This window comes from Trichosurus vulpecula, chromosome 3, assembly GCF_011100635.1.
Source record: "Trichosurus vulpecula isolate mTriVul1 chromosome 3, mTriVul1.pri, whole genome shotgun sequence".
In the NCBI taxonomy this organism is placed as follows: domain Eukaryota; kingdom Metazoa; phylum Chordata; class Mammalia; order Diprotodontia; family Phalangeridae; genus Trichosurus; species Trichosurus vulpecula.
The window spans coordinates 18857138-18885100 of NC_050575.1; the positions used below are offsets into that span (position 1 = coordinate 18857138).

General features: G+C 39.5%; 1 protein-coding gene across 15 annotated transcripts in view; it reads left to right on the plus strand.

The window, feature by feature from the left end:
* The first annotated feature begins 494 nt into the window (after positions 1–494).
* Positions 495–27963, plus strand: part of KLC1 (kinesin light chain 1) — an 85501-nt gene continuing 58032 nt past the window's right edge. For all 15 annotated transcript variants that reach the window (XR_005009850.1, XR_005009852.1, XR_005009851.1 and 12 more), the window contains exon 1: positions 495–932. The gene's annotated coding sequence lies outside the window, so the exon portion shown is untranslated. The remainder of the gene's footprint in view (positions 933–27963) is intronic.

Here is a 27963-nt window from a genome sequence, read left to right on the forward strand (position 1 = left end):
ATCTCAGTCCATTGCGTTCATCGCTGCTTCACCACGATGTGAGAAGAGGGGCCCTAGGGGACCCTTCCCGACCCAGCCCCCAGGGACACCCTTCCGTGACCAAGCCAGGCCTGTGGGGACTCGGACTTAGGTGTCAGAAAACCTGGGTTCGAATGCTGACCGTCTCACAGACTCACTGGGACTCCCCTTTTCCTCCAATGGGCGTCTCCCTTCCCTTCTCTGTCAACTAAAGGGCTAGCACTGTGCGTCTCCAAGGCCGCGCCTTGCCGGGGGGACGATCTGTTTATCAGCGGCCGCATCTCCCCACCACGCCCTCCCGGGGACCCAGGGCTGACCAGCAGTCTAGTCTGACAGCGGGGGTCAGCCCGGCTTAGCAGAGATGGGCTCCCGCTTCGCAAACGCGTCTGCGCGCTGGAGCGGAGACTGACACGATGACATCATCGGGTAGGGCTAGGCGGGGCGGGGAGGCTGTCGCGGGGCATTCTGGGGCCGGAGGGAGGAGAAGGGAGCGAGGGGAGGGGTATTGACGCCATTTTCGGCGGCTGACGGGGAGCCGGGGACGCGGGTCTCGGAGGTTCGGGACGGGTCGGGCTGATCGCCGCTCGGGACCCGTTTGGCCGAGGCCGGGAGCACCGGGGGCGAGGGGGCCCCGGACGAGGATGCGCCGGGGCGGCGGCGGCTGCGGCTGCGGCGGCCGGACCTGCCTCCCTCGCTAGTGACCGACTGACAGACGGACGGCCCCACAGCCCTCCCCGGGCGCTCGAGGGGCTTGACGGCTGCTCCCGAGCTCGGGGACCGGCGGCCCCGCCGGCCGGCCCTTTGTTCGCAATCCTCCCGTCCTTGGCCCCCTAGCCGGCGGATCTAGGCGGCGGTCCCAGCCCCCTCCCCCCTTGTCAGCCCGCCGGGAGCGCGGCCACCGCAGGAGCAGGACGGTGAGTGGCGGCGGCGGGCGGGGGGCTGCGGGCGCGGAGCCCGGGGCCCGCCCGAGGGAGGGCAGCGGGGCTCGCTTCCCCTCCTCCCCCTCCGGGTTCCTCTTCCTACAAAAGTTTCTAGGGTGACAAAGCCACCTCCTTCCCCGTCGGGCCGCGAGGTCGAGGCAGAGCCCCGCTTATCTCCCCATCTCCATCCCTTCCCAGGCTGTCAGCACCGTGGACGCCGCATTCCCCGGGGGAGGCTGCGGGATGGGGGTGGGGCGGGGGGCACGGCGTGGCACCGCAGAGGGGGCGGGCGCACTCCGGGGCAGGGGGGCTCGTTGGGTGACAAGTGTTCGGGGCCCCCTTCCGCGGCGTGTTTCTCGTTTGCGTAGGTCGCAGGAGGGGGTGGGGTGGAGGCCGAGCGTCGGCGGCCACCCCGGAGCCCCCTGGAAAAGGAGGGGCGGGGGGCGCGGGGATGCGGCCGCCCTGGGAGAGGAGAGAGAAGCAGGGATGCCCGGCTGCCAGCGCCGGTTCGGCTTTGTCCGAGTTCTGGCCTCTTCCTTCCGGGTTCCTCCTCGCTGCGGTTCCGGTCCCCCTCCCCTACACCCGCAAGACACCGCCCAGGGAGGAGACCCTGGACCGAGGCCTTGGGATGAGACATTTTTATCAGCATTCCTGGAAGAGGGAAGGTCAACTTCCTTTCATTGGAGAAGAAGAACGGGGGGTTTAATTTCATTTTCTTCTTCTCTTAACTGATAAAGCCCGTACTGACCAGGTTTCTTGGCTGCTCATCTGTTTTGTGTACCCCGCTGTGCTTCCGATCAGAATGGGAACCCTTCTCTCGTAAACTGAACTTCATCTCAAACTCAGAGTACTTTTTTCAGTTATCAAATCTGTTGAATTGTAATAAAACCCAACACATTAGCGGCAGTACTATTAATATGTTGTAGATTGTAATAGCGTGACATTTCTACATTTTTTCTACTGTTGTGTATTAGCCATCTTTTACTGTCTTATGAGGTTGAATTAAAGAATATTAAGTATTTTCATGAGGATATCTTGCAAAAATACATTTTGGGATGTTAGCCATGAACATTTTTACTTTGACTTGCTCTATAAAATAGACCATGTTAATTGCTTCATCCCATGTTCTAGTTAATTGTGAATTATACTTCTTGATTTCCTCTCTATAGGTGTAGGAATTACTCCTTTCCTTTTAATGGGCATTTCACTAGAGGCCCGTGAAATGCTATTAGGAAAAATGAAATGGCCTTTTTATGTGTAGTAACCATAATATTTACAGATTATTCAGTAAATACAAGGAGGGACAAGAATCCGTTAATATGGTGGCAAATTTGCCTCATTGTGAAATGTATTTAATATCCTTGAGAGCAAAGTAGTGTTAATGTGTTGCAGACTGCAGTATTCTGCTCTGTGGGATAGGTAATATAAAAGCCAATTTCTCAAAGTCACTAAAGAATGCAACATCATTTCTGCATCATGTTGCAGGTGAAGTTTGGCACACTTGCTGTGTTACTTGGTGGTATGGAGAGAACTTAATATTGACCCTCACAGTGATCATAGGATCATCTTAGATTCATCATTATTCCCTTTGGAGATTTTTTTTACAAAGAAATTCTTTTCATCAATGAAACGTAGAGACAAATTTTGAACCAGTTGAAGGGATAGTTCTAACCTTTAAGCATTACTTTTAGGAGTTACATGCTGTATCTGTATCTTTTGTGTAAGCTAGTATTTTGTGAAGCAAATAATACCTTTATGTCTATTTTGAAAAATATTAATATACATCTAAGTGCAGTCTCCTGAGAATATTGAATATGAGGCATTAGCAAGAGAGATCTCCATTGAAATTGTAACTTTTTAAAAAGGATATCAATTGGTAGTTTTGAAGTGTCCAATGTGAATGAAAATAATTTGATCTTTTTAACATGTCTGAAATTAACCACATATTTGAGTGTCCTGGCAACATTGCCCCCAGATGGAGAGATGCTAGCTCAAATGCCATCTGACATTCCTATTCAAAAACTTTAGGATTAGTATAGTAGTACTATTGACTCTGTAGCCTTCTGGTCATTGTGTGCTTAGATTTTCAAAGGGAACAATAAAATTAAAAGATGAATTTCCACTGGATGGCTTTTAGTTTCAGCACAAATTCAGAGACAAATTAATACGTAGAGAGTTCAGATTAAAGCCCAATTTAGTATGCTTAGAATATTGTCTAAAACAGCAGTTTTCAAAGTGTGGTCTTCCCAGGGTTCTCCCTGAGGTCAAGATTATTTTTATTAAAATATTTTAATTTTTAATACAGTAAATATTGATAAATATTACCCACATAAAAGCTCTCTGGGGAGGTCTCCAATACTTGTCAAGAGTATAAAGAGATCCTGAGACCATAAAGTTTGGTAACTGGTCTGGAGAATTACAGTAGTTATCACAAATAGAGTTATACAATAGTTATGTAAGAGAAAAAAACTCCCATGTCATAGCCTCAGTTACTAATTTCTTTTCAGTAGACTTTTATTATGTATTCATCCGCAAGTGCTGGGGGAGCATAAGTTAAAAAAAAAGTGGGGAGAAGACCAAACATGATGTTGATAAGCATAATACAACATGGACAAAAGACATGAAACAAATTTTTTTTTTTTACTTTGAACTGTTCCAACAATTGGTTTTAATTAGCTTCTTGTTTTCTACTGCATAAGGTGTAAGCTGCTCCAAATGGCTTTCAAGGGCATTTATAGTCTGGTTTTGTGTTCCTAATCACATACTCAGGACTTTTGTTAGGCTTATCTCATCATCCCACCACAATGACATGTTTTTAGGATCCCTTCTACCCTCTGTACCTTTACTCATAGTTTCCCCTTTTTCAGAATGCCTATCTCTCCTATAGAGTTATCCAGTTCTTCCCTCTCTGATCAAGGCCCATTCTCTCCAGTGTCAGCTTTCACTGATCTCCCCTTTTTCTGTCAGCACTAATAGCCCATATTAAAATTTAGCATTTGATAATGGCTATCTTCAAACTGTTTGCTATTGTTACATATAGTTTTCTTTTGCTCCAGCTAGATTGTAAGCTCTTTTAGGACAGGAACTATGTTTTATATTTCTTTTATAATTTTCATCTAGCCTCAAATACTTATTAACTGATTCTGATTTTATAGTGGTTGTGTTTACTGCTTACATTTTAAAAATTTAACTTTCATCCTCTTCAAATAATTTTAGAGCAATTTGTACATTTTAAGAAGTAGAAAAGCAATTAAAATGAAGATATTTACAGTGATTGATATGGAGGGTTTTTTCCCCTCACATTTTTTGGTTGATTTTTCAGAAAATGAATTTTATGTTTAAAAAAAGAAGAGAATTTGTCATAAAGCTATTTTGGTTTGGTGTTTTCAGCATGTTATTTTCTTCTCAAGGTAAAAATCATTCATAACACCTTTTTAAGTCTAGATGGGAGGTGATAACTCCTTAATTTAAAAAAAACTATTCAATTTTAATAGGAAGACATTGACCTTTTAAAAAGTCTATAGCAAGCTTCAGTTGTCTTTGGTTAGGAAAGGAAATTATTCTGTTGATGAACATTTAATTATGAGTTTATCATATTAATTTGTTTCATTTTCCATGCAAACAACAGCGTTTCTGCAGTGAACTTAATAATATAGGGTGTTCCTAAAGTCTGGACACATAGGAAAAAATGCATATTTTCAGGAAATGACATGAATGAAATTTTCAACAACATTTTCTTTAATTGGAATATTAACAAATAACATCTTCAATATAATTTCCATCATTTGTAATGCAAAGGTTGTTGCGCTTTGCAAGATTCACATGAACTCGATGCAATAACTCCACATTTCCTATGTGTCCAGACTTTAGGAACACCCTGTGCTTTGATTTGACGGTTGAATTGTCCTGTCTCAGATTTTCTCATATGTAGATTAACATATATTCTCCCCCCTTCCAATAGTATTTTATTTTTTTTCAATTACATGTATAGATGTTTCCAACATTCACTTCTATAAGATTCTGAGTTCCAAATTTTTTTTCTGCCTCTCCTCCTTCTTTCCTGCCTCCGCAAGATAGCATGCAATCTGATATAGGCTATACATGTACAATCCTATTAGATGTCTTTCCACATTAGTAATGTTGTGAAGGAAGAATCAGAACAAAAGGGAAAAACAACAAGAAAGAAAAAAAAAGAAAATAGTACGTTTCAGTCTACATTTAGACTCCATAGTTCTTCTGGATGTGGATAGCATTTTCCATCGTGAGTCTTTTGGAATTGTCTTAGATCATTGTATTGCTGAGAAGAGCTAAATCTATCAAAGTTGGTCATCGCATGATGTTGCTGTTACTGTGTACAATGTTCTCTTGGTTCTGCTCACTTCACTCAGCATCAGTTTCTGTAAATCTTCCAGGTTTTTCTGAAATCCACTTGCTCATCCTTTCTTATAGAACAATAGTCTTCCTTTACATTCATATGCCATAGCTTGTTCAGCCATTCCCCAGTTGATGGACATCTCCTCAAATTCCAATTCTTTGCCACCACAAAAAGAGCTGCTGTAAGTACTTTTGTACATATGGGTCCTTTTCCCTTTTTTATGATTTCTTTGGGATACAGACCTAGCAGTGCAATTGCTGGATGAAATGGTATGCACAGTTTAATGGCCTTTGGGCATGGTCCCAAATTGCCCTCCAGATCAGTTCACAACTCCACCAACAATGCATTAGTGTTCCAAATTTTCCCACATCTTCTCCAGCAATTTATCATTTTCCTTTTTTGTAATATTAGTCAATCTCATAGATGTGGGGTGGTACCTCAGAGTTGTTTTAATTTGCATTTCTCAAATATCTATTTAGAGCAGTTTTATATGACTATAGATAGCTTTAATGTCTTTATCTGAAAACTGCCTGTTCATATCCTTTGACTATTTATCAGTTGGGAAACAACTTGTATTTTTATAAATTCGACCCAGTTCTCTATATATTTTAGAAATGAGGGAGGCCTTTATCAGAGATACTGGCTGTAAAAATTGTTTCCCAGCTTTCTGCTTCCCTTTTAATCTTGGTTGCATTGGCTTTGTTTGTGCAAAAACTTAATTTAATGTAATCAAAATTCTCCATTTTGCATTTTGTAATGTTCTCTATCTCTTGTTTGGTCATAAATTTTACTCTTCTCCATAGATCTGACAGGCAAACTATTCCTTGCTCTCCTAATTTGCTTATGGTAGCACCCTTTATGTCTAAATCATGTACCTGTTTTGACCTTATCTTGGTAATGTGGTATAAGATGTTGGTCTATGCCTAGTCTGTGCCATACTGTTTTCCAGTTTTCCCACAGTTTTTTTTCAGATAGTGATTCCAGATCTCCAGATTCCAGAAGCTGGAGTCTTTGGGTTTATCAAACAGTAGATGACTATAGTGATTGAGTACTGTGCCTTGTTTACCTAACCTATTCCACTGATCTACCACTCTTATTTCTTAGCCAGTACCAAATAGCTCTCCAGATCAGTCCACAACTCCACCAACAATGCATTAGTGTTCCAAATTTTCCCACGTCTTGGGTTGCTGCTTTATATACAGTTTTAGATCTGGTACTGCTAGGCCAGCTTTCCTTGCATATGTTTTCATTAATTCCCTTGATAATCATATATTCTTTTTGTACTGCTTATTCTCTAGGTCTTTTAGAATGAATAACAGAGTTTGCTGTAGTTCCTGTTGCTTGTTTTGCAGATGAAGAAATATAGTCAGAGCACATTGCTTTTGGAGGTTCACTTAACTTGGTTGAGTTTGCCTTATTAGAAAAGGTGACTGTTGCTTAGGTACTGAACTCCACTGTTTACTCATTCACTGAATAGTAATTAGCTGGTTTTGTCAATGTGAATTAGGTTTATTTTGAAAGAGGATAAAGGTTTCTTCAGTGACTTTTATGCTTAACAAGTGGCCTCTGAAGTTTTCTCAAAGAACAATGATAGATTATTACTTTTGTTTTAGAAGTCTTAAAATAAGCTGATTTTATTAGCATTAAAAGCAAACCTTTGGAATTAGCATTTTGGGTGGCATGGAAATAGACATTAAAAAAAGAAGCTGCATTTGTCTTTTTGAGCAAAGACTACTAGAAAAAAATCATGTTTGAGAACTATTTACTTGCAAATGACCTAATTTTCTAACCATCAGAGCACACGTAAGATGAAATTGTTGGGAACAAATGCCTCTCTTTTCTTTTTGCTGTTTGGAGGTCCAGAATTAAACTTTTATACGTTTACACACACACATACATATATACACACATACACTCACACCACTTTATGAGGTTAGAACTGTTTTTGCATGGCAGTTGACCTTTCATTTGACTGACTTTGCTGTGTAGATTTTTAGGTTTTCTGGGTTAGCATAAGAAACTTGTAATTGAAAATGGAAATATTCAAATGACTGATACAATTAAGAGTTGAGCATAACATATTTATATTGCTTTTATACTCCCATTGACTAATTACGTATACCCATTCAAAAGGCTCAAAACTAACAACACTCTTCAAAATTAAGGCTACAACAGTCTTTCCATTTTCAATGTTATAACCTCATAAAGTGGTGTGAGTGTATGTGTGTATATATGTATGTTTGTTTAGCCATTCTCTAATTGATGAATATCCACTTTATTTCCAATTCTTTGCTGTTATAAAAAAGTGCTGCTATAAGTATTTTGGGGACTTGCTCATCAATGACTTTCTTGTATTGGAAAGTCTGGGTCAGAGGGTATGGACGTTTCAGTCGCTTTAATTGCATAATTCCAAATTGCTTTTCAAAACTGTTGTTCTTACTCACAGCTCCATCAACAAATGTGCTTGTGTGCCTCTCTTCCCACAACCCCTCCAACTCTATTTCCATCATTTGTGAAGTCCCTTTTTAGCTTTTTTGCATCTCTTATTTCATAATTTTTTGCTTTATAAATTTTGCTAATTTTTGTTGGAGAAAAAGACAAACATAGGAGATATATTAGAATATATAAATCATGTACTTTGATTTTTTTCTCAAATAATGACAGAATCTAAGTTGGAAGGAATTTCAAGAGCCCTAGCTTTTCTTGAAGATCCTTAATTAGGGGGAGCCTACTATATCATGAGGCAGCCCCTTTTATTTTTGCATAGCTCTAATTTTAGGATTTTTTTTCCTCATAGCAACCTAAATCTGGCTCTGCAACTTCCACCCTTTGTTCCTTCTGTGCGCCTGGTACCAAGAAGATGGCTTCCAAATCATGTCCATCCCCTCTCCTTTCCTCCCTTTATGTTATGGTCTTCTCCAAGCTAAGCACCCCTAGTTCCTTCACCTGATTCTCATATGGTATGGTTTCTGTACCTGTCATTATCCAGATCTACCTTCTCTAGACACTTGATTGGTATCTTTTTAAAAATGTGGAGCCTTGTTTCGGGGATGGACTGACTAGGGTAAAGTATAGCAGGACCTTTCTGGGCTTAGATATTTTTGCCTGTCAAGATCACATTAGCTTTTTTGATGGTCACATTTTGACTTATATTGAGTTGACAATTGACCAAAATCTGCAGCTCTTTCAGAACTATATAGCGACACTTCTTCAATCTTGTATTTAGGAAGCTGGTGTAGACAATTGAAATAGAAATATCATGTGTCATTCTGCACTATTAAAACAGTTTAAAATTATTTAACCTGTAAAACCGTAGTGCTTTGCGAATGCACAAAATAAACTGTTTTCTGACTTTTTTTTTTTTTACTGTGTTTTTTGTCTCATTTTTTTAATGCAAGATGTTCAGTACTGTTTTTGGGTGGCTATAGGACAAAGTAAATAGGCCAGAAATGAGAGCCAGATGAGGCAGTAAAGTACCTAGAGTGGTAATCAAATTAGAGATCATGATTAGGGGGATTAGGTTTCTCTAAATTCATCATAGTCACTATTTCTTAGGGTATAGTTTCATTATATTCATGTATTGTTTATCCATTTCCTGATAATGTTTCCAGTTCTTTGCTGCCATAAAAAATGTTGTATTGACTCTTTTGGTATATGTGGGACCATTTTTCCTGTCTTTGATGTCTTTGGGTATCTTCCTAGTAGTGAGGGTCAAAGGTATGGACATTTTAATCACTTTTTTAAAAATTTAACTCCAGATTACCTCCCAGAATGTCCAGATTAACTCACATCTCTACCAACAATAGTCTTAATGCTGCTTATCTCACTAACATATCTTACTAATGTGTTCCTCTAACATTGACTATTTCTTTTTGTCATCTTTGCTAATTTGCTGGTTGTGAGGTGAAACCTGAAAGTTCTTTTAATTTGCACTTCTGTTATTATTTATTTTCTATTACAGGGCTGTCCAACCTTAGGTTTTTATTGAAACAATAGACAATACATTTTGATTTGCCATTTTAGTGAGAGCTCTGATGTAAATAAGTTTACTAAATATTTACTAAAGCCTTTATGTAAATTTCTATGCTTGTAGGCAGGTTTGGACAGCCCTATTATAATTCATATTTGAGGACTGTGGATTCCTTGATTATTTATCTATTGGGAAAGGGTTCTCATTCTTGTATATTTGTGTTAGTAATTGATTTATCTTCACCATAGGCCCTCATCAAAGATATTTGATGCAAAGATATTTTTCCCAATCAGTAATTTGTATTTTTAACCTAACTGCATTGATCTGTTTGTCCAAAAGCCTTTCAATTTCACATAATCAAAATGATTTATCTTTTGTGATCTCCTATCTTATGGTTATGAATTTTCTCCCTAGCCATAGTTCTGTTTTCCTCCATTAAAAAATGTAACCTTTTATTTCATCTGTGTTTTTCTAGAAGGCCTATAATCCTTAAGTTGTCTCTGTGCATCCTGTCCTGTCTTTGAGATCAGTATGTTTTCCTTGTATGAAGAATCATGCTTTCTTTTAATTTTATTTGCTTGTTACTTCTCTTAGATTGTCTTTCACTTTCATTTATTTGCATTCCCAATCAGTTATCGTAGCTTTTGTTTCTTCAGTGAGATTTGCAACTGAGGATTTAAGTTTTTCTATTCTCCTAATTATTTCTGCTGTGCAGCCAAAAAATTCTATTTTCACAATTCTCATTTCTCTTTTAAACCATTCAGGTTTCATACTCTCTTGAGAATCCACAGGGTCCTCTGCTTCATCAGGTGTTGATTGATTTTTCTTTGTTTTAGAATACTTATTCATAGATGTCTGAACTTTTTTTTTTAAACCTAATCTGGGGTCCATATTTCTTTCTTCCATTAATATCTTCCCTGCTGATTTATTTGCTTATGCTCAAGGTCGTTAATTGAGTTTTCTTCCTCCTGAAATCTTTGGTAATTTTAGTCTTTTTTTCCCCCTCTACTTTCTCCTATTGCTTACTTTCTGACTCCCTCCCCTTTGATGGTGGTTTCTCTGGGTGCTGAATGTCAAGAGTTTAAGCCTCCTATTTTGAGCAATTCTCAGTTCACTAGCCTTTGTCTCCTCTGTGACCTCTGGGGAACAGAATTGGACCCAGCTGGATGCTGGACTCTTTCAGCTTCAGTGGAGTGCTAGACAGTCACACACATTTCCTGCCCCCCTTCTCTCTGTTCATCGGTTCTTTGGCTGAGCTCTGTTGCAGCACCAAGAACTATTAAGTTGCCATCGGCAGCCTTAGCAAATTCCTGCTTTGGGACTTTGGGTTTCCATGGCGAGGTTGAATGCTGTTCCAAGCCCTAGGGTCTTAGTGAATTATAGTTGAATTCTCTTGCAAGCCTTATGGTTTAGTCCTGCTGCCCAGTTGGGAAGGTGTTGAGTGAGCAAATTCTGGGGTTAGGGATTAGTATTCTCCGTTGTTAGGCCTCATTTGGATTCTTGATGTCCTAGACCACAGAGAGAGCTGCAATTGCTTCATCTCTTGTGCATAATTACTATTTTGGAGAGGTTCAAGAGGTCATAAGATTTGGAGAGACTATCTAGTACTCCACTTCGTTGGTTATGTGACCAAGTCCATCTATTTCAAACTTGTGGCATATATAGTATAAGTTTCAGGTTTAAATGCACAATACTTAAAAAAAAAAAGGTAGGGTACTAGAGGAGGGCTGAGTTATGCCACTCTGCATGAAAACTTTATGCAACTCTGAAAATGGAAAATTTAGTTTAAATATCTACCTATTGACGTGAGCCAAATACTAGGAATTTCCTTTTTTTCCCTTTGAATAAGTATATGATAGTATATGAAAAATATTAGGTTAAAAGAATAAAAATAACCCATTATAGATATTTTCTGTGTTTCTGTGAAGAAGCTCAGTTTTGGATTGGAATGTTTTGAATATTGAGGAAAAACACTTTTATTTTGAAATTTAAATTTGTAGTGAAGCTATTCACTTTATGGCTTGGACATAGCTTTTATCTCTTTATCATAATTGTTGGCTTTCATATTGTTGCCAGTGATCTCCTTGACAGGGGTAAAAGTTACTCTTAAAAAGTTTCTGCAACTTTTGATATTGTATCTCTATTTAATCCAGAGCAGGCACTCTGATTTTGGCACCTATATTTCCTTAATTTTTCTTGTAACTTTTAGGGGAGTCCTATGTTGTCTTCAATCAGAGGCTTTCATTATCCACTTTAAAAAAATTTTTTTTTATATTTTATTATTTAATATTTTAGTTTTCAACATTGATTTCCACAAGATTCTGAGTTACACATTTTCTCCCCATTTCTACCCTTTCCCCCACTCCAAGATGGCATATATTTTGATTGCCCTGTTCCCCAGTCAGCCCTCCCTTCTGTCAACCCACTCAGCCTTCCCTTCTGTCACCCTACTCCCCCACTTCCCCTTAGTTTCTTGTAGGTCAGAATAGATTCTATGCTCCATTCTCTGTATGTCTTATTTCCCAGTTGCATGCAAAAACAACTTTTTTTTTTTGAGCATCTGCTTTTTAAACTTTGAGTTCCAAATTTTCTCCCTTCTTCCCTTCCTACCCACCCTCACTAAGAAGGCAAGCAAGTCAACATAGGCCACATATATATCATTATGCAAAACACTTCCACAATAATCATGTTGTGAAAGACTAACTATATTTCCCTGCATCCTATCCTACCCCCCTTTATTCAGTTTTCTCCCTTGACCCTGTCCTTTTTCAAAAGTGTTTGCTTTTGATTACCTCCTCCCCCTGTCTGCCCTCCCTTCTATCATCCCCTCTTTTTTTATCCCCTTCCACCTACTTTCCTGTGGGGTAAGATACCCAATTGAGTATGTATGTTATTCCCTCCTCAAGTCAAATCCAGTGAGATCAAGATTCACCCATTTCCCCTCCTCTGTCCCCTCTTCCCTTGCAACAGAACTGCTATTTCTTACCACTTTTATGTGAGATAATTTACCCCATTCTATCTCTCCCTTTCTCAATATATTCCTCTCTCATCCCTTAATTTGATTTTTTTTTTTAGATATCATCCCTTCATATTCAACTCACCCTGTGCCCTCTGTCTATATATATATATATATATATATATTCCCTTCAGCTACCCTAATACTGAGGTCTCATGAATTACACACATCATCTTTCCATGTAGAAGTGTAAACAAAACAATTCAACTTTAGTAAGTTCCTTATGATTTCTCTCTCTTGTTTAGCTTTTCATGCTTCTCTTGATTCTTGTATTTGAAAGTCGAATTTTCTATTCAGCTCTGGGCTTTTCATTGAGAAAACTTGAAAGTCCTCTATTTTATTGAAAATCCATATTTTGCCTTGGAGCATGATACTCAAGTTTAGCCGGGTAGGTGATTCTTGGTTTTAATCCTAGCTCCATTGACCTCCAGAATATCATATTCCAAGCCCTTCAGTCCCTTAATGTAGAAGCTGCTAGATCTTGTGTTATTCTGATTGTGTTTCCACAATACTGCAGTTGCTTCTTTCTGGCTGCTTGCAGTATTTTCTCCTTGACCTGGGAGCTCTGGAATTTGACAACAATATTCCTGGGAGTTTTCTTTTTGGGATCTTTTTCAGGTGGCGATTGGTGGATTCTTTCAATTTCTCTTTTGCCCTCTGGCTCTAGAATATCAGGGCAGTTCTCCTTGATAATCTCTTGAAAGATGATATCTAGGCTCTTTTTTTGATCATGGCTTTCAGGTAGTCCAATAATTTTTAAATTATCTCTCTTGGATCTATTTTCCAGGTCAGTGGTTTTTCCAGTGAGATATTTCACATTGTCTTCCACTTTTTCATTCCTTTGGTTCTGTTTATAATATCTTGATTTCTCATAAAGTCACTAGCTTCCACTTGCTCCAGTTTAATTTGTAAGGTAGTATTTTCTTCAGTGGTCTTTTGGACCTCCTTTTCCATTTGGCTAATTCTGCCTTTCAAGGCATTCTTCTCATTGGCTTTTTGGAGCTCTTTTGCCATTTGGGTTAGTCTATTTTTTAAGGTGTTATTTTCTTCAGTATTTTCTCGGGGTCTCCTTTAGCAAGTCATTGACTTGTTTTTCATGGTGTTCTCGCATCACTCTCATTTCTCTTCTCAGTTTTTCCTCTACTTCTCTAACTTGCTTTTCCAAATCCTTTTTGAGCTCTTCCATGGCCTGAGACCAGTTCATGTTTTTCTTGGAGGCTTTTGATGTGGGCTCTTTGACCTTGTTGACTTCTTTTGGCTGTATGTTTTGATCTTCTTTGTCACCAAAATAAGATTCTATAGTCTGAGTCTGAGTATGAGTCTGTTTTCGCTGCCTGTTCATACTCCCAGCCAACTACTTGACCTTTGAGTTTTTTGTCAGGGTATAACTGCTTGTAGAGTAGAGAGTACTTTGTCCTAAGCTTTAGGGGCTGCACTGCTGTTTTCAGAGCTACTTCTACTCCATTGTCACCGCAAGCTCTGCCACAGCAGTGCTCCTCCTCCCCCAAGAACTGCCAACCAGGATCGTGACCCAGATCCAAGCAGGGCACAGCAAGAGAGCCTGCCTCTGTGCCAGCAAAGCGCTCCTTGCACTCCTGCTCTGATGGGCCACTTGATTCCTCCCACTGTGTGAGCCAGGGACTCTGGAAGCAGCTGATGCTGGAGCTCTGAAAGCAGCTGCCACCACTGCAGCACCACCTGTGTTGCCCCCAGGGCTGGGGCCAGACTGCTCTCACTCCTGTCAAGCAGTTTTCCCACTAACCTGCTCTGTGGTCTTTGGCGTTTGTGGGTTAAGAAGTCTGGTAACTGCCACAGCTCAATGATTCATGGCCCTCAGGCCTGCGCTGCCTGACTCCTGGTCTGGTTGGTCCTGGCTCGGCCCACACTGTGCTGCGCTCTACTCCCAGCACCTTGCGATAGACCCTACCCAGCGACCATCCAGACTCTCCTGGGCTGGAGACCTGCTTCCCTCTGAAATTTCTTGAGTTCCGCAGCTCTAGAATTCACTCAGAGCTGTTTTGTACAGGTGTTTGACGGGATTTTGGGGAGAGCTTAAGCAAGTCCCTGCTTTCCAGCTGTCATCTTGGCTTGCGTGCGCCCCCCCCCCCCATTATCCACTTTTATTTTGACTATGGAATAGCCATAGTGTTCTACATTTCTTCTAATATTAAAATTTTCAGTCATGCCAGTTTGCTCTCATGGATTCAACTGTTGTTTGTATGCAAATAATTCACAGGTTTATTTATTTAAACCAGAATTGCCTTTGTGAACAGTTCAGTATAGCATTTGGTAAAGAGTCTGAAACAGGATTTTTGACTAAAACATTATTGATTAAAACAGAATTAAGTAATTTTTCCTCCATTAGATTTTTCCATATGTGCTTTCCTTACCATTATGGGTATTGGTACCTGTTTTTTAAATAAATAAGTAATTTTCAGTTTTGTTGCTGCTACCTTTCAAGAAAGCTTTTAGAACATACCTACTTCTACTTAAAAAAAAACTATAAAATAATCAATGCTTCTGTTCTTGTCATCCTAGATTCCTGTGTGTTTCTTAACCTATTTTTTGGTTATGGTAGAAATGTCAAACCCTTTTGGTACTGAGGTCTTAGAAAGCTCCTTTTCTTGGTACTTTTAACTCCTGAGCTAGAGATTATTAATTGATTAATAAGCTCAAGTTTTAAGGTAGAAAGTTCTGTTTGCTGGATGAGCCTTAATCTTCATCAGGGCCCTCCCACTGCCCTGTGGAGTTTCATTTGCCTCTTGGCCATCATTTTCGTCCAATGGTCTTCCCGGTGCCTGTGGGGATTAACTTACCTCTTGGTCACCTTCTTTTATCTCAGAGCCTTTCCACCTCTCCCAGACCTCAACCTTTGTTTCAGGGCCTTTTCCCAGTGCCTTACACTAGCTCTGTTCCTAGACACCCTGCCCTGGCCTTATCCTAGGGCCTTCTCCAGCACTTCAGATGGCCGTCTCTCAGAACATGTGTTGGCAAGTCCTAACCTTAGATTACTCTTACCATCTACCTCTTTTGTTCGTATTCATGTAAATGGAGCTGGAGAAAATCATGGAACTGATTGGATCCACTATAAATTTACTTAATCTCAACTGGGTCCTCACTTCATCTAGGCAGTTCTTTTCTACCTCCCTGATTTGCTAATCTACTCACCACAGCAGCTACTCAGTCCTTTCTCTATCTTCCCATGGCACCCCTTCCATCCATCCTCTCAGCTGAAGACTTTGCTTTATACTTCACTGAAAAAATTAGGCCATTCTATCATTCTTCTTCTTCCCTCCTTTTCTCACATCACTCAGATATTTCCCACACCATCTTCCCCTTCACCCCTGCCTTGAGTGTAAGAGGGGGCCCTCCTCTTTGCCAAGGCAAACCCATCTACATACACCAGTAATCTTATTCCTTCCCCATCTTCTCCATCAGACTGATCCCACTGTCTTTTGAATCTTCTGTGTCTCCCTGTTACTGGCTCCTTTTTTGCTGCCTACAAACATGCTCATGTTTTTCCTCACCTTAAAAAACTCTTCACTTGATTCTACCATCACCTGTAGTTATTTATCATTTTATATCCCTTCTTGGTTAGCCTCCTTGAAAGAGCTATCCAAACTAGGTACCTTTACTTTTATTCTCAGTCTCTTTTCAACCCTTTGCAGTCTATCTTCTGACCTCATTAAACTGAATCTGAAAAGTTACAAATGGTCTCATAATTGCCAAATCTATTTTGAATCTTGACTGCTCTGTAGCTTTTGGACACCGTTGATCACTCTATCTTCTTTGATACTCTCCTAGGTTTTTGTGAAACTGCTCCTTCTAAATATCCTTTGCTGGATCTTCACACAGATAATAGCCACTAGACATGGGAAAGGTCCCCCAAAGTCCTGTTCTTTGGCTGCCCTCTTTTTCCTTTATGTTGTCTTGGTGGTTTCATCAACTTCCATTTATTTAACTCTTGTCTACACGGATAATTTCTAGATCTGTATATCTAGGCCTAATCTCTCTTTTGAGCTCCAGTCTTGAAGCACCTATTGCCACTTGGACATCTTAAAATAGATGTCCTGTAGGCATCTTAAATTCAACACATCCAGAAAAGAACTCGTGTTTTCTCCTCAAACCTTCCCCTTTTCCAAACATCTCAGTTACTCTCAAGGGCACCACAATCTTCTTGGTCATCAAGACCCATAATATCAGTGAAATTCTCATCTGCTTACTCACACTTACCCATATAAATCAGTTGCTAGATCTTATCATTTTAACTTTCCCGATGTCTTTCTTATGGGTATCCCCTCCACTCTCTTAGTCATCACCTTTGTATAGGCTCTCATCACCTCATGCCTGGCCTTGTGGTTGGTGTCTCTGGCTCAAGTCTTTCCCCACTCGAGGCTATCCTCTATTCAGCTATCAAAGTGATCTTCCTGAAGTGCAGTTCTCACTACATTTACCCCCTTCTCTTCTTCTACATGCTTAGTAAACTCCAGTGGCTCCCTGTTACTTCCATGATCAAATATAAAATCTTTGGTTTGGCATATAAATCCTTTCACAACGTGGCCCTGTTCTACCTTTCCAGTCTCCTTATACTTTTTTTCCTTCTACTGTGTCTGTGATCTACCTACTCTGGCCTACTTGACGTACCTCACACAGAACTCTGTATGCATTGGTACTGACCATCCCCCACATCTAAAATGCTGTGCCTTGTCACCTGTTGCTTCTTGGTTTTCCTTGCTTCCTTTAAGACTCAAGTCCTGTTGCCTTTCCTGGTCCCACCAGCTGTTAGTGTCTTCTCCTTATAGGTTACCTTGAATTTATACTGTATATATCTTAAATCTACATAATTTATCTGTATGTTATCTCCGCCATTAGTAATGTGAGCTGTTTGAGAGCAGGGCCTATGTTTTTGCCTTTCTTTGTAACATCAGGTAGTTAGCATAGTACCTGAACTTAAGTGCTTAATAGTGCCTGTTGACTGACTAATAGTATGGCTTAGCAGGAGTATTAGAGTAGGATTTAGAAGAAAAATAGATTCTATTCTGGCTCTGCCAGTAAATAGTTGTGTCACCTTGGATTTGATGAGAATAGAGGAAGAAGCACATCTCCACCCTTTGGAATGATGATAGAGAAGAGGGAAGCTAGGCACAGTCTGAGGTGTACCCTAGATTTGGGGAAGAGCAGAGTTCACTGGGTTCAAGGATAGGATAGATATATTAAGATCTAAAATGTTACATGGGAAGTTGGCCCAAGAGACATGGGAAGCTCTTAAAACTGGAATCCAGAAAACACAAAGGAGCAATTGCCATAAGAAATACAAGGACTATCTTAAAGAGAATTGTGTAGGCATAAGGGAACTCATTGACCAACTTAAATTTGAAAATAAACAGTACAGAGGATATGATAATTGAGGATACTTATGTCTTGGTCCTGTAAGAATAGTGTCAAGATGGCTAAAACTTAGCTTGAGCTAAGGCTGGGGAAGGACAACAAATAAAAGGGGGAGTGGGAGCCTCTTTAATTATGTTGGGGGCAAGTGGAAGCTCAAAGAAGGAATAGAATTGCTGTTTAGAGTGGCTAGAATAATGATAGTGGATGAACTATTAAATTTATTTTCCTGTTTTTTTCTCCCCAAAAGAATGATCTTTGGAATAGGAAGGACAGATCAGAAATGGTTAAAAGGAAATTGAAGTCCAAGATAAGAAAAGAAATAGCCCTGGATACTACAGAGTAAGTTCAGATTATCAGGCCCAGATGAACTACCTTCCAGGATACTGAAAGAACTGGCAGATGTGATTACTCATCTGTTCTTAGTGATTTTTGAAAGATCATGGAAAACCAAAGATACCTAATGATTTTAGACAGGCAGACGTGTGTGTGTGTATACACACATACGCATACACACACACATATCATATACACACACATACACACACACACATGCCCTATAACAAAGCAGTTTAATTAAACCAAATAATATATTCCTTGCCTGTGTTTGACAGTATTTGCTTTATACTTTTTCTGTAGTGGCGTCCTCTCTGATGAGAGGGAGGTACACTTCATGATCAGTTCTCTGCATTCAAGAATGGTCATCGCCTTAATCTGAGTTTTATTATATTTTAGTATTGTTTTCCTTTAAGTCAGAAGTTCTTAGACTAGGGTATGTGAACTTAAAAGTTTTTTTTGATAACTTTATTTCAATATAATTGGTTTCCTTTGTTATCTTATGTATTTATTTTATTCATTTAAAAACATCCTGAGACATAGTCCATAAGTTCCACACTGGGAAGGTGGTCCATGACTCAAAAAAGGTTAAGAATCCCCGCTTTATGTTGTATTATTCTCTTAATTTTGCTTATTGGCTCTGTATCAGTTAATAGATGTCCCAAATAAGAATTCTTTGTATTGATTGTTTTCTTTGGCCCAATAATAATCTGTAACAATCATATTCTATAATTTGTTCAAACATATCCTAGTTGGTGGGTTTTTGTGGTTTTTGTATTTTTTGCTTTCGCAAAAAGTACGCTTGTTTTAACAACCCAGCTAGCAGCTTCTGTGGGGGCGTAAGATGCACCCAGGATGCTGCCGGGATACTGGAAAAGCACAGGTTCTTTTTATCTGCTTAAACAAGGAGAGCACGGTGAAGGGGTTGACCAGCTTACTTTAATCCAGCATTCACTTAGCATACAGACAACATTCATTTAGTTCAGGGGAAAACACCAGCATTCAGTTAGTTCAGGGGAGCATACAGACAAGCATCAAGAGACAGACCAAATACAGATTCATTGACTTACTTCAGGGGAAAAAACCAGCACCCTGAGGTTCAAAACATTCATTTAGTTCGGGGGAAAAACAAACCAGCACCCCGAACCTCAAAACCAAAATACATACAAATTACAAATATCAACAGACAGACCCAATACAATTCATAGTTACCAACATCTGGGCTCGGCCCGAGAGCAAGGGCTGGCCCAGAGTCACGCTTGCTTGCCGCTGCTCCCACATCAACCGGAAAAGGAAAGAGAGAGCTTCAAGCTGTCCTCTCCCCTCTTATAGGGTTTTTGACATCATCAAGCACCGCCTGAATGACCAGGGCCGATTGGTTCTTGGCTTGGCCCCTCCCCCTAGGGTAGATGTTAACACCTCCCCTCACCCAGCCCCATGACTCATCACAGGAAGTTTTCTGCTTCCTGACATGCTCTCTGGGCTTCCTGCCCCGGAAGAGCAAGCCACAGCATCCAGAGGCTCAATGAGGTAAGCTGAGTCACTCAAAGAAAACAAAGGCCATTCCTCTTACAATGCTATAAGAATTTTGTTATGTTTGGCATCTTTTGTTTATGTTCAGTGGTGATACTGTGTCAAAGATTGTAGTCACTTTTCTTTTTTAAATAAATTTTCTTATTGATATCTTTTGTTGCATCACTTAAATTCTCCACAGTATCCCTTCCTCCTGCTCCCCGAGGGCCATCCTGTATAACAAAGAATATTTTTTAAAAGAAAATGAGGAGGAAGAGCAAAATTGATCAGTTGGTAAAAAAAAAGAAAAGAAAAAAATATATACAGTGTTCTACCGGCGAAGTCAGGGGAAATGTCTCATATTTTTTCTATGAGGCCATCCTTGTTCTTCGTAATTTTGCAACATTCACGTTCATTTGGTTTGTGGTTGCAGGTCTTTCTGTTTTCGTTGTTATAATCCTGTATGTGTTTTCTTGCATATTTCATCGTGAATCAGTTCACAAGCTTCTCTGTATTCATCATATTCGTTGTTTCTTGTGATGAATAATATTCCATTACTGGATAAACCACAATTTGTTTAGCCATTCATCAGTGATGGATTTCATAGCTGACCAGAAGTCTGGACTATTTTAAGATTTATTTGGTCAAAGACCTGAACTATACTGCTTTTATTTCTTTAATAGTGGAAATGGAAACTGACCTGATATTTAGTATCAGCATGCCTACTTTAATATTACTTAAAATGCTTATAGAAACCATGAGCTTCAAATTAATCTTGGTTTTTTTGGTCAATTAATCTTGTTCAATTAATACATGTTTTTCCTGGGTTTTGTGGTTGATATTTTCTCCATTTTAAGTTGAAATTTCACCAGACTTTTTTTTTTAAATTAAGATTTTTAAAATTTTTGGTTTACAGCACTCAGTTCTGCATGTTTTTGAATTCCAGATTTTCTTCCCCTCTATCCCCTCCACCTCCCTGCCCAAGACGGCATGGAATCCGATATATCTTCTACACATACCTTCGCATTAAACTTATTTACATAATAGTCAAGTTGTAAAGAAGAATTATGACCAATGGAAGGAATCATGAGAAAGAAGAAACAAAACCAAAAAAAAGAAAAAAAAAGAGAGAGAGAGCAAATAGTTTGTCTCAATCTGCATTCAGACTCTATAGTTCTTTCTCTGGATGTAGGTAGCTCTCTCCATCAGGAGTCCTTTGGAGCTGTCTTTAAGTCTTGTATTGCTGAGAAGAGCCAAGTCTATCAAAGTTAGTCATCACAGAATCAGTATGTGTGTGGTTGTGTACAGTGTCCACTCAGCATCATATGATACAGGTCTTTCCAGGTTATTGTGAAGTCCCAATCTTCCCCATTTCGGACTTCACCTGACTTTTAATTTGGTGGGGCGTCTTGTATTCTCTCAGGACTCCCCTCCTTCTTTCCACTTTATGTAATGGTCCACTTACAGATAGGCTTTTCTGAATTTGGGAAAACAACTAAGGACAAAAATATGTTAATGGTAATTTAAATGTGCCTGCATCAACAAATCAGAGGGATGTCAGTTCGTTTGGAGAAATGTGTGTCTGTTTATAATTGTTTTGTAACTTCCCAAGTGTCTATCATAGTGCTGGATACATAGTAAATATTTATGAAAACCTTCTTATATTGGCTTGAATTAAATTAATGATGCAACTGTGAATCAAATGCTTTTTTTGATCAACACAGTTAATGAATTAGTGGAAGATGCTTGTGAATATTCAGGCTTAGAATTTGAGTTAAGCTTTGAGTTAGACTGAGCCACTACATTTAGGCATAGGATTTGTTAATTCTGATCATCTGAAATTGGAAGCAACAGGGGAATGAATTTGAGTTGTTTTAAGCGTTTCTCTGAAGTTTGCAGATAGATAAAGGGGTCTTTGAGAACTCATTACGTGCTTATATTGTGGATGATATGAGCTGCCTAGAAGTGTAAGTCTTGCTTACCAGGAGCTTACTATTTAGTTGGAAAGAAAAAAAAATTTAACGTTGATACTTTGATTTAATTGATGTAGGTTATTCTTCCATTTATGCAGATAATAGCTCTTGTAAGGTGCTTGTTCATTTATTTCTGTTTATCATTCATAGACTACTTATTCTTCCCAAGTTGCTGAATACTGTTGGAGGAATTCAATATAACCATGCCAGCTGGATACACTGTAAATTAATATTAACTAATTTTGATGGGAGGTAGTGGAGCTAGGTGCAATGGATAGAGCACCAGGCCTGGAGTCCAAAAGAACTGAATTTAAATCTGGCCTCAGGCGCTTACTAGCTGTGTAACCCTGGACTCAACCTCTATTTGCCTTAGGTCCTTATCTGTAAAATGGGGACACACTGGAGAAGGAAATGGCAAACCATTCCATTTTTCTTCTTCTCTCTCTCTCTCTTTTTTTTTTTTGGCAAGAAAACCCCATGGACAAAGCCTATGTATGGGGTCACTTAGAGTCAGACATGAGTGAACAACTGAATAACTACAATTTGATTGAATCTTTACACTGCCCAGCGGAACTTTCATCTTTTCTTGATTTACTGTTTCATATCCTTCAGTGGCTGTTCTAAACTCTTTTCTCATCAAGCCCCCATTGCTTCCTTATATCCGTTTGAATCAGCAGATGTTCTTCCTACCTATTTTACTAAGAAATAGAAGCCATCAGGAGTGAAGTTCCTCTTCTTCTTTATACCTCAAAATCATAGAGCATTGTTTATAATAATTATCTTTATCTGCATCTTTACCTTTCACCTTCTTTCTCTAATGAGAGGGGGTTCTCTTTGTCAAGGCCAATCTCTTTACTTATGTCCTTGATCTCATCCCCTCCTATCTCCCCAGAAAGCTTAAGTCTTCCTCTTTTGTCACCATCGTTGGAGTCACTCAGGTTCCTGAGCTTGTAATTATCTTTGTCTCTTGACTAGGCCTCACTCCATATCCAGACAGTTGCCAAATATTGTTTATTCCACATGTACATTTCTTGGCATCTTTTTCTTCCTCTCTGCTCATCCAGCTACCACCTCAGGTGGAGGTCCTCATCACCTTTCACCTGAACTTTTGCAGTAGACTCCTAATATGGCTTCTTGTTTCCAGTCTCGCTCCTCTTATCCATTCTTCATCCAGCTTCCAGAAAATCTTCCTACAGCAAAAATCTGACCCATGTCATTCCCTAGCTCAAAAATCGTTAGAGGCTATCCATTATCTTTTTTTTTTTTTTGAGGGGAGAAGACAGGACAATTGGGGTTAAGTGACTTGCCTAAGGTCACGTAGCTAGTCAAGTGTCTGAGGTCATATTTGAACTCAGGTGCTCCTGACTCCAGGGCCAGTGCCCTACTCACCGTGCCACCTAGCTGCCCCATCCATTATCTTTAGGACAAAATATCAACCCTTCAGGTTGGCATATAACCCTTCACAATCTGTCCTCAACTTGCATTTTCAGACTTATTTCATATTTTTTTCTCTTCATGTACATTCTAGCCAGAAGACCCATTTACTCTTTCCTGTACTCAGCAATTTATCTTTAGCCCCCATGCCTTTGCTGCCCCTTATGCCTGTAATGCACTCCTTTTCTTGCTTCTAGAAACTTTAGTTTCCTTCAAGGCTCGGGTAGGTGCCACCTCCCACGTCCGTTTCTGATCCTAGTAGTTGGAGTTCTTACCTTTCTCAAATTATATATTTACTGTCTTTTACGTGTTCTGTCCCCTAGTTTAAGCTTCTTGAGGGCTTCTGTTATTTCCTTTTTTCTTTGTATCTCCAATGATTTAGTACCTTGAACCTATAAAGCCCTTAATGTCTGTTACTGAATTGAATATTTGGGATACCTACATCCAACTGAACACATGAAAGAATTAAGGAACAGGAAGTTGATGTGAAAGTGCTGGATTGTGTAGTACAGATGTAATGGGAAAGGGATGTAAAGGAAGAAGAAATCCACCAGGATTTTTGGGGCCATATTATAAGGTCTACATTTATTAAGGACCAGTCAAAACACTTCTGACTATGCCTTGGAAAATAATTTGTATGATAAAAAAATGTCACAAATTTTGTGTGTGTTGTGTGGAGAGAGACTGAGAAAACAAAGTTGTTATGCTATTCAACAATGTCAATGTCAGTTTAAAAGTAATAAAAGAAACTAACAGCAAAGATCAACATGTGAGATTTTTTTAAACTGAAATCAGATAACACTTGTAGAAATGTATCCAACAGAGGACTGATGCCCAGGGCCTACAAACATCTAGATCTGGTGTGGGCTGGTGTCCCCAGGAATTTCTTGAGTGAGATGCAGCATTTAAGTTGATTTTCACTTTAACTAACATTTATTAAGTTCCTCTTGTGTGTAGAACACTGCTAGGGACTAGGGGATATACGCAATTTTAGATGACACATTTATTGTACTCATGGCTATTATGCCCCAATATGGGGATAAGATACAACTATATATCATGTACTAGTGTATTTAACAGTTAAATGTGCTAGGGCTAAGAAGAAAATTGGTATCTTAGGTTGGGAGGAAGAGATGTTTTACAGGGTTTGGGGCATGGGAATAGATAATAAATTTTATACATGTGTTAAATTTATAGGGTCCCCCAGTAAAGTCATACTGTAGTGTCTTGTTATATTATGGGTTCTTGAGCTGTGTCAGTAGAAAGCTCTGACAGGTTTTCCCAAGCTCTTTGAGTCCAAATTGTAGCCATTGATTGTATTTTGTCTAAGGACCACTCTAAGTACTGAAAGTCTAATTACCGGGGGGTGAACCTCTGGGGAATGAATATTTTTGGCTATAGCAAGCAATTCATAAGCATGAAGAGATTGTTGAAGTATGGAGGGCATTGTAATCTGGATTGGTGGAGAGAACTAACTGCAGTAAGAGTTGCATAACCTTGCAGGTTTAAAGTAAGTTTTGAGGTGAGGTGGTATATCCAGCATGGAAGTAGAATAGAAATTAGGGGGTGTTCAACATGAAATGGGGTTCATACAACATGAAAGAAGATTATTTCACTTAAATAGTAAAGATACTGACAAAATAAATGGAACATTAAGGAATGAGCCTTTCCTTATGTTGGAGTTAAGAGGTAAATTGGTTGGTTGTTGTCCTTTGTTCTCAAAAAAAACCAAAATGACATCACTATGCTAGAGTCAAGTTTCGTTCGGTATGTCCGACTGTGGCTGATCAGACCAATACGAGCTCAGACTGCTCTACCACAGTTCAGGCAGAAATAGTCCATGTGAACATTTGGGGTGGATATTATAAATTTGTGCATCCTGCGTTTCCTTTGAGCTGTTTCAGTTCTGCTTTGCTCATAGAGCACAGCACCTCCTCTGATGTGGGCATGCTGTGCTGAGCGGTCCTGTGCCAGTGTCTCCCATGTCACACAGTCAATTCCATAGTTCTTGAGAGTGACCTTGTATCTCTTCTTCTGAGAGGAGCTAGCAAAGAAGAAGAAAAAGAAAATGGTAACAGAGGTAGGACTATTACAGTATGAGGGAAGCCAAAAGAAGAACACATTTCTAGAAAAGAGATAAACATTAGTGTCAAATGATTCTAAGAGGGCAGTGGGTCTCGTGGTGAAGCAAGAAAGTACCTTGATTTTGGAATCAGAATACCAGTCTCCATTTTTCTCATTGGTAAAATGATCAGTAGTTCTCCAAGTATAGTCTGGGGAAGCCTGGGAATCACTTTTCATGATGATACTAAGGTGTTTCCATTTCTACTATGGTGAATATCAGCAGATGTGACCCACCTAAATCAGGACCAAAAAATCTGAGAACGACTGGACTGGACTAGATGATGATGAAGGTATTTTGTAAATTTCATAATCACATAATAAGGACAGAAGACAGAGAACAGAAATTAATTCAAAATGTACTTCATGGATTGGAGATACATGGGGCAGTTTGTTGTTTTGTCATAGGGATGTAGAAGGAGAATTGTCAAATTATTTTCAAAAAGTTGGAATTGTTGTAAAATGTTTGTGTTGTTGGTAGCTTTTATCTCCCTTAAGATATTCCATTCTGTTTACCTCATAGGTGCTTTGATGAATTGGATGGATAGCTGTTGAGCTTGCTAGCAACCATTCTACACTAGAATGTTGGGATCCTTGCCAGCAGGTTTAGTTATAGTGGAAGTATAACAGCACTGTAGAAGGACAGAGGCCCGGAGACACAACCATTTTATGATATGATTTTCAGCAATTCAGCAACCATAGATTCTTTATCTTCTATCTTATACCATACCTACTTGTAAACTTTATGCCCCTCATGGTTCATTAGAGAATTAACCTCTTGAGCACTGGGCCAGTTGTTGGCTTTCTATTACCAGCATAGAGCACAATGAAGATACTCTTGGTGGTGATTAATATTCGTTAAATTGAATTACCACGTGTGATTAAACTCTTGATCCTAGCCTTTTGAGGAAGTATCTGGTCAATATTGAGTTTTGCATTGTAGTAAAGCTTTGAATATATAGCTTATTTTAGAGTTTCAGATTCTTTATCTTCTCCCCTTACAGGATATATTCGAATTATCCATTTTAATTTTTTATTTTTGCAGTTTAAGTGTACACTGTTAGTGACATATGAACAATATGACCTTTTCCCCTCTCCACTGTGAGACTGATCAGCAAATTTTAAATTATTTTCTGGACTACTTGCCTTTTGTAAAAAGAAATGACAGTTCATTTGGTTTCTTTGTCGTTTTTGTTTTGTTGACTCCAGTTAACTTAGCCGCATTTGGTAAAGCATAGAGTTGAACAATAACATTCTATCCTGTTTGTTTCCTTTCCTTCGTTTTTCAATGAGAGGACTCTAATAAAAAAAAATTCCCTCCTGGAGTACTTTTGCAGTTTCCTCTGAAAAATTTCACCTTTTTGCTTTAAAAATCACTTTCCTTTTTAAAAGAGAAGATAAGTAATAATATTTTATGGACACTGCTTATCTTAATTTCATGTGAATAGTGAATGCTTTCCTTTAGGATGCACATATTTTTTAATAGGGCACAGATTGATAAAACAGAGAATCTAATCCTTATTGGTAAATGCAGAGGAAAAAGTACCATAGTAGAGACCATTTTTTGAAGCAAAATAATATTGTTCTTAAACACTACTAAAAACTTTGCTGAATTTTTTTCTCATGGCATCAAATAACCATTCAATCACAGATAGTGCTGGAAGAAACCTTTGAGATCATCTAGTGAGGCTCTTTTTATAGATGAGGAAGGGTGAGACTTCTACAGCAACAGGGCAAATGCTAATATGTCCAGATTGTTTCAAAGAATGGATGTGAAATATATAGTATCTGTGGTTAGCTGTATGGTGCTTAGGCAAGTTTATACTCATACACTAGTCCAGGGCTCTAGCAGGAATTCCAGAGTTGAATGGATTAACTCTCAGGGCCAGAGGAGGTTCTGGAAGTTCAGGTATGAAGGAATAGGGTAGCAATAAAAGAGCAGATAGCAGTGTATGGCCTGAATAGATGTTTCGTAGTAATATTAAAAGTATAAATTCCTTGGGGGCAGCTAGGTAGCCCAGTAGATGGAGAGCCCACACCTGGAGTCAGGAAGACTCATGTTCTTGAGTTCAGTTCTGGCCTCAGACACCAGCGGCGTGTCCCTGGGCCGGTTACTCAGTTTCCTCATCTGTAAAATGAGCTGGAGAAGGAAATGGCAAACTGCTCCAGTGTCTTTGCCAAGAAAACCCCAAATGGGGCCATGGAGAGTTGGACACAGCTGAACGGCGACAGCAAAATGAATTCTTTGGTCTGCCTTTCACGATCCTTTATAATCTGAATCAATCTCCATTTACAGTCTTTTCGCACAGTATTCTCCTTTAAGCACTTCTGTGGTCTAACCAGACTGGACTGCTTCCTGTCCCTGATCTTATTCTACCTTAGCCTGTATCTGTGACTTTGTTCATTCCATTCCTCATGTTTGTACTGAACTGGGCTTCCTTTTTCCACCACTTCTCAAATATCTGCCTATTGAAATCTTCCCCCTTTACAAAATCCAACTCATGTGCTACTTTGTGATGTCATTAGGAAAACCAGGAGATTGTAGTATTTTAGAAGTGAAGGGAGGCTGGTATGTCCAGAAGGAAGGGGGATTAGCTGCAGAAAAGTCAGGGAAAATGAGAAATAAGAAAGAGTTCTGGGAGTAGAAACCAGATTGCAAGTTCTTTATCACACTTAGGCTCCGTTTTCAGAAACTCATTGAAAAGGAAAGAAATGGGACAATAGTTTGATGGAAGCCTTGAGGGATATTTTTTGTTTGTGGGTTGGGAAAGCCAGAGAGTGTTCGTAGGAGGCAAAGAGCAAAGAGCTGGTGGAAGGGGAGAAATTGAAGATGCATGAGAGAAGAGAACTAAATAACTGAAGTAAAATCCCAGAGAAGTTAGAAAGGGGTGGAATCAAACGTT